The sequence below is a fragment of the Tasmannia lanceolata genome, unplaced genomic scaffold, assembly GCF_043159265.1.
Source record: "Tasmannia lanceolata isolate RefF3 unplaced genomic scaffold, GAP_Taslan_0.1 ptg000002l, whole genome shotgun sequence".
NCBI classification, from domain to species: domain Eukaryota; kingdom Viridiplantae; phylum Streptophyta; class Magnoliopsida; order Canellales; family Winteraceae; genus Tasmannia; species Tasmannia lanceolata.
Window position 1 is genome coordinate 47,996,950 of NW_027518679.1, and position 8,029 is coordinate 48,004,978.

Consider the following 8,029-nt stretch of genomic DNA (forward strand, 5'->3'; position numbering starts at 1 on the left):
TATATGGTGAAAGGTCATGCACGCAAATGCAGCAGAAAAAGTACAGTGCCATGTAAACCATTCATTTGTTAGGGGGTCTGACATAGATAGGTGGCTCCCCAAAAATCTTCTCTACAGGATGATCCTAACTCTCCAATATGTGGATGTTTAAAATGAGCAGCACGGGTTCTCCATAGAAAACATGAAACAATCTCCATAGAAAACAAAAAGCAATCAGAGATGGGAGCCTCACTCTGAAAAGCTCCTCGCGACCATAATGTGGTAGCAGGGGAATAGACCAGGACTAGAGTTAAATTTCAAATTACTCATCCAAGTGAGATTTGCATATCCTCATACACATTTCCATCCAAGCTCAACAGGGTACCACCCAGTGTGTGAATGAGGAAAAAGTTGACGACAAATCGATATAAAAATGTGCAAGTTGATATTTGATCATAGTTGTGATCAGATCAACAATCAAACTATACACGCCTGTTAGATAAAAAGGCTTAAATGCATTATAATCGGGAGGGTTACTCTTATTACTCTTCCCAAATATAGTAAATGTAAAGGCCGTTCAAATTGAAATCTTGCACGAAAACCGTTCCATAACATAGGCAAGCCAGAGAAAATAGGAGATGGATGTAACATGGCAGAGCAGATACACTAATACACATAAACCGCCATTCTCAAGAAATATGGAGTTTTACAATTGGTTTCAACTAAAGCACATAACCTTGAGAAATGGCAACACTTTGTGAGCATGGTAATCAAGGCCACCAAGCCTTTAGGATGCCCGATATGAACAGTTCATCTGTTAAAAAATAAATAGACTGCACGGGGAATGAATGGCGCACAAAAAATATATAAATAAACTAAAAGAAAGAAGGGTTACTCGATAGCCTTCAACTCAGATTCATTGGCTAGATTGTTCTCGATAATGTATTTCTTTAGGGCCACGATGGGATCTCTAGCAGCATAATGAGACTTCTCAGCTGCCAAAACAAAGAACATGTGAGGGGAAATCATCAATAATAGATGCAGTATTGTTCCATTAAAAAAAAAAAAGATTCAGTATTGTATGATAATGTTTTCTGAGCAACAATGCGAACAGAAGAACTGTGTCAACTTAGTAAGGGAGTGACTTGATTTTTATTGTAGAACAATAACATGTATCACAAAATCTAAGGCTATAGAACGAGGATCGTTCAAAATGGGTGGAATACCCAGCTCGAAGATAAAGATAATGGTGTGGATATGTGTTGGATACGGCTAACCGGTATCCTCTTTTGGCGCTATTGCTTAGGTGCATGGTCTTTCGTATATAAATAACCTTTTGAGCATAAATTTTCTTCATTCTTTTTTTGTTCCTCAACATAAATGAAATGAGAATCATAAGTCATACATGCTTCTTTTTTCTTTTTATATTCATCCTCATAAAGGAAATGAGAATACTAAGCTAGAGAGAATGGCCATTCAAAAAACAAGCTAGAGAGAGACGTATAAATGGAAGCTTAAATTTAGATAGAATCTTAAATTTTGACATAGAATCAGGTAAATAACTAGGATATAAATTCAAAATATCAATGAAAGAGAGAAGAAAATAGAAAAGCATCCACATCCCACGTAGATGCAAACAGACTCTTACATTACTTGTGTCGAATCACCTGGCTTGGGATATGATTGATGCAATTTGGTTACGCATATTAAGGAAATGATATCCAAATAATACATTTTAAGGTTTTGAGACTTAAGTAGAGCCAAATCCACAAATTGTAGTATCAAAAGACATCAAAACTGGTCAGAGTCAGAAGCTGAGTTCTACGAGAAAGGAAGAAGTATGGTTTGATATTGGCAGAGGAACTGACAAAGAACTGCAAAAAACTTTAGAAAGAATGAACGCAACAAGTACAAATACTAAAGCCTCAAGCTCCTATCTTCAATGAGGAAGAAAGTTTTTCTGAATTGTTAATAGTGTTCCGTTGCCCCAATTAGAGATGGGAAAGACAGAAAAATTAGATATTTAACAAATAGAGGAAGCTCAGATGACGGGAAAACATAGTATGGATCAAATAGAAGCATCATCGTCATCATCATAATCATCAGAAACAACAACAACGGCACCAAAACACATAAGGCATATTTTGGATCAGCATAGAAATATCTCACGTTAAACCAACAAATTTCCCTAATTTGACAAAAAATAACTTGGGCACCAGACTTCACGAACCTAATTTTCACCAACCAACTGCTTGGCTCTGGGCTACAAACCAACCTACACAGATGGGACGTGTAATAATGGGCAGTTTTTTGAATGTTTGAATATGGCGGCGCTTTGGAAATTGCCAAATTGTGTTTGTGGTGGAGAATAATTTGTGGGCGATTGGGATATCGCATTTGAGGGCGACGTCAGATACGGAGATTTGGAAGAAGGGGCCGGCTTTTGGAATGCCGGGGGTACATGTGGATGGAATGGATGTTTTGAAGGTGAGGGAGGTGGCAAAGGAGGCGATTGGAAGGGCGAGGAGAGGGGAAGGGCCGAGTTTGATTGAATGTGAGACTTGGTGACTTACAGGTTTAGAGGGCATTCATTGGCTGATCCCGATGAACTTCGCGATCCTGGTGAGAATTTGAATTTGAGGTTACTTTTTTCTAATTCGTTTAGTGTTGCATTTTCGGTTTTCGTTATGATTTATGCTTGTTATGCTAGTTGGACTGTGATTGAATGGAATGCGTGTTTGTGGGGTTCTCTATTTATGGGTGTGGTTGTAGGGGGGTGGATCTGATCCGTTCTTTATATGTTGGTGGTGATAAAAAAAATATTTTGGTTATATTCTTTTCTTAATTTTTTGCTGTATTGTTCTTGGATTGGAAATTCGTGCTTGGATAATAAATTAACGCCAAAGTCACATGATCACAATCCTCTTCTTTCAGTACCTGTTAAAGTATAAAAGATTAAAAAACGCAATCTCTAACACATTAACCTTTTGGAGTAATTGGTTGTTTCACATGGTATCGGAGCAATTGCCCTTGGTTCAAAACTCCTTTATATTAAAATTGCACATGTAATGGCCAACCTAAAAGAGGGACGACATGTGCCATGTGTAGGCCAACCCTAAAAAGAGGGGCCACACATGAGGGGGTGCGCTAAAATAAAAAAGATTAAATATAATCCCTTCTCCAACAGCTTAAGCTTTTGGAGTAATTGGTTACTTCACATGGTATCAGAGCAAAAGGTCATGAGTTCAAACTCCTTGATACCAAAAATCCACATGTAACCCAAAAGAGGGCCCACATGTGCCACATGTAGGTCAACCCCAAAAACGAGGGGGCCACACATGAGGGAGAGTATTAAAGTATAAAAGATTAAGCGGAATACTAGGGACGCCCTTGCAAAAATCTGAAAGGGCGCCCCATTGGTTCAATGTAACCAAAGTACATTTAGTGTGGGGGTGCCCTTTGGTTACATTCAACCCATGGGGGTGCCCTTTCACCCCTCAGTCTAGCATTCCTCAAAGATTAAATAACGCCATCTCTAACAGCTTAAGCTTTTGGACTAATTGGTTGTTTCACAGTACCTCCCTCCTATACCTAGAAGTAAAAGCCGAGCCAGTGGCAACCGGAATTCCTTCTCCTATAAAGGCGAACCCTCCAAGTACATTGTGCTTTTTGGAGAACATGTGCATTGAGCCGCCCTGGCCGCGGCAGCATCCTGTGGTTTTGCCAAAGAGCTCGCTCATTACTGCGCGAGCTGAGACGCCCTTGCTTAGGGCATGGACGTGGATCACGGTAGGTACTACAGACTGAATCTTCTTTTTTTAAGAACTTTATAAAACCAGTTGAAACTGCTTCTTGGCCGTTGTTGTAGAGATGAACAAACCCAAACATTTTTCCTCTGTAATACATTTGCGCTCACATGTCTTCGAATGATCGGCCTAGGATCATGTCTTCGTATATATCTAATCCTTCTTCTTTCGTTATAAGCTGCAAAGAGAAATCAAATAAGAAAAGTTAGGGTTAGGGTTAGCGTGGTTTTCAGATCTAAGATGGAAAATTGAATAATTAGGGTGTTCTGAGATGGGAAAGTGAAAAAATTAGGGTTCTTAGAGATGAAAATTTGAAAAAAATTAGGGTTTTCTGAGATGGAAAGTAGGAAAATCAGGGCATCCTTAGAGACAAAGTTGGAAAATTAGGGTTTTCTGAGATGGAAATTTGAGAAATTAGAGTATCCTGAGATACAAAATTGAGAAATTAGGGTATCCAAAATAACAAAATTGAAAAATTAGAGTATTCAGATATACAAAATTGAGAAATTAGGGCATTCTGAGATACAGAATTGAAAAATTAGGGTTTTTTAATGATTACCAGGTTGGAGGAGGAGGAGGAATTGGATTTGAGCTTATTTTCCTTGACCAGATCAGAGACGGAGGCGATGGGGGAAGAGTGGGGGGAGGATGAGCGTAAGATTTTAGGGGAAATGCGGAATTTTTTGGTGGAGCCGAGGAAGGGGGTGGGGGTGAGGGAATTTTGGGGGGTAGATCGTGTGGTGGTGAAAGGTGGAGGGTGGGGGATCTTGATGGCGGAGAAAGCAGAGATTTTTTTTGGGGCTGGATTGGGAAGATTTTTTTTTGGGGGGGGGGGGGGGTGATTTGAAGGAGGAATGAGAGGGAAAGGGAGAGGGAAGGCGGAGAAAACAGAGAGGGTAGGTGTGGAAGAGACCGCCATGGACGTTGGCTCCTTCTTCTTCTTTTTTTTTTTTTTTTTGGGCAGTGATAAATTCGCTCCCTTCTATGATGAAATCAAACTGTTTTTTTTTTTTAAAATGGACTGTACAGCCCACACCATAGGATGATCCGAACCGTCCATTGTATGGGCCAAAATGTAAATAGCTTGTGCCCAAAAATCATTTCCATAGGATGATTCTAACCCTCCAATCTAAAGAGAGACTCACATTATGAAAACTTCTATAAATCGGACGGTTGGGATCGTACTATGGAAATGATTTTGGGGCACAAACTATTTACATTTGTGGCCCATCAAATCGTCGGTTTGGACCATCCTATTATGTGGGCTGAGCCTTCCCTCTTATATATATATATATATATATATATATATATATATATATATATATATATATATATATATAAGTAAAGCGGAATCCTCTAAGCCGTGGCGGTGCCACGTGTCACCCCTCTCTATAAATATTTCTCCATCCCGTATATTAAATTCCCCTTATTCCATTTCAAACGTTTATGTTTGGATTTTATTACTCCTTTAATTTCTTAATTAAACCTTTATTTTAGCAGTTAATTAGTAGAGTTTGAATAGAATAGGAAAAGCTATAAGAATCCCAAAGGTTATTTTCATTTCAAAGAGTCACATACCTAAAAAAAGAATTCTTTAAAGGATATACTTTCCCTTATTGGAGAGCTTTTTTTTGGTATTTAACTGCTAAATTAGAGGATTATTAATTAGAAGCCATAGAGAGAACTTTTCGGGATTTAACTGCTAAATACGTTAAGAGATTGATACATGAGGGAAGGGTTAATAACCTACCTTCTCGTATTCCTACTTCTTAGTTTTAGGAATTTGCTTGCAAAATTATTTGGGTTGATTTTTTTTTTGCGACTTTACTGGTAAATTAAAGGAAAGATATATAATTAGAAGCTATTAGAGAGCTTTTTTTGAATTCGTTCAGTGCCTAAGCAAAAACCTTTTATCATTACCATATATGATGCAACCACATCTTTTAGCAACATGGAGTCAAAAATCAAGGTGAAGAGAAGTGTTAGGCAACATGATTTTTTATGAGATTTAGTTGTGAGGTATTTTTTGGACTATACAGGCCTACTCCATATATTCGCCCTATTTTTATTAGAAGCTGTTAGAATTCGTTCAGTACCCATTTTGGATGTGAGTATTGAATATCAATTTTTTTTTAATTTATGGTTTACATGGTTTTGAAGTATGTTGATTTTATTTATCATTGATATAAAATGATTGTTCTTTCTGTCTTGCTCATTCCTTTAATCAGACCAAGAAGCCGAGAAAGAGTGCAATATTCAAGGGCAACATCAATGATTCTGTTTATAGGTCTGTGTTTGTCAGATCTCATGTTGAGTTTTGTTCTAATAAAATTTCGTTTGTTGGTGATACAGGAACTAAGAGCTTCGGCATCTTTTGTTTTACATTTTGGCAGGCATTCTTCTACAGGCTCATTGCACAACCGGTACCTACTTCAAATTAATTTGTTCTTGATTTTAGCTATCATATTTTCCATTTTATGTTCTTTAGTTTCTTCTATATTCATCGCATATAGCTAAACAATCTTTTTATTATGGATTATTATTTGCAAGAAAGATGCCATATTATTACCTATGATATCATTGAATGGATTGGGTTACAAAGAATATGTTTGTTCTAATGTGGGGATTTTTGCTTGCACTTTTCTTTTGGTCTTATAATTCTTAAATGTGGGCATTACTGATTTCTTATATTGTGGTACTGAAATTTTGGGTTACTATTATGTTTCCTTTGTCTAATAAATACATGGTCTCTTTGAATGGATTGGTGTCCACAAAAAATCAGCTCCATAGGATCATCCTAACCCTTCGAACCATGGAGGCAAAAAATGGACAGATTTGTGAAGGTTTATACACGTCCATTTTACCTCCACAAATCGTAGGGTTGGGATGATCCTATGTAGCTGATTTTTTATTGACACCCTATCTATGTGAGGGCCAATCAAATCAATGGTTTGGATCACCCAAACAGTATGCCCTCCACTGTATTTTAAGCTAGTGTGTAGAAACCGTTTTCTCTCTCTCTCTCTCTCTCTCTATATATATATATATATATATATATATATATATATTATATTATATTAAGGAGGAACGCCTATTTTACTGTTCATTGAAGCGTGGCAGCCTCCCCTTTCGTCTTACCGTATATTTTCTACGATTTTAAAAGACTTTGCATACGTGTCAGCCCCCTATTTTGTCTCACCCTGAGAGAGAAAACCTCAGCCCGATATTTTAGAGATTTTCTCTCGATATTTTCTATCTCATTCTCTCTTGATATTTTCGTCTTACCTAGAGAGAGATAACCTTCGCCCGATATTTTCAAGATTTTCTCTCGATATTTTATCTCTCTTTCTCTCTCAATCCAGCGTTGCAAATCGGTTTTCTCCCCAAAAAATCGTTTATAATAGAAACAAATCTCCTTTACCTATATTTATTGCTATTAAGTCTCTCTCTACATTGAACGTTTCCATGTTTCACTCTTCTTATTAATTAACCTTTCTCTCTCTTGAGAAATTTTGGCAACTTTCGAGTATTTTACCCTTTATTTAAAGAATTTTATGGGTCGGATTATGATATTCCCACACCCCATTTTTAGAGTTTTTATACAGTAAGCTTCCATTGTATTTTCCAAAAAGTACTCTACATCACACCATAGGATGATCCAAACCTTCCATTTCACGGGCTACAATGTAAAAAGGTTGTGTCCCAAAATCATTTCCACAAGACGATCCTAGCCTTACGATATATCGAGGAACTGCATGTTATGGAAAATCAGAAACGTCTATAGATCAGAAGGTTAGGATCCTCATGTCGAAGTAATTTTTTTGGCACAACTTATTTGGGGCCATAGGATGATCCAAACTGTCCATTTGATGATGGGCCACAATGTAAATAGGTTGTGCCCCAAGAATTTTAGGGTTGGGATTACTTACAGAGCTATCTGATTTTTCATCCCATCAAGCTGTCTTCTAATACATTTTCTTGGTTCCCCCCCCCACCACATACACAGACACACACACACAACTCTCTCTATCTCTATCTCTCTGCCAATGCTTTCCCTGTTTTTGTTTCTATTTTTTATGAATTTCATTTTAGCCTTGCAATTATTATTGATTTGTAGAAACTATTGCTGAGATTATTCATTAATTTGTTTGCAGTTCTATTATCTTTATGGGAATGACAGATGGCCTACTTTATTATATTTTACACCGAACATCATTCAATTTATTGTGTTTTCTTTTTATTTT

The 8,029-nt window shown here is 37.3% G+C and overlaps 1 long non-coding RNA gene across 2 annotated transcripts; it reads right to left on the bottom strand.

Annotated features, from left to right (window-relative positions):
* Positions 1–273: 273 nt before the first annotated feature.
* On the bottom strand, positions 274–4,600 carry LOC143886039 (uncharacterized). Of its 2 annotated transcripts, none has more exons than XR_013253674.1 (3): positions 4,345–4,600; positions 3,558–3,963; positions 274–974 (listed from the first exon to the last, which is right to left on the bottom strand). It is a non-coding gene; the product is annotated as an uncharacterized LOC143886039 (long non-coding RNA). The 2 variants fall into 2 exon arrangements; XR_013253675.1 differs by having other exon boundaries at positions 3,571–3,963; positions 4,345–4,599.
* Between the last annotated feature and the right edge of the window lie 3,429 nt (positions 4,601–8,029).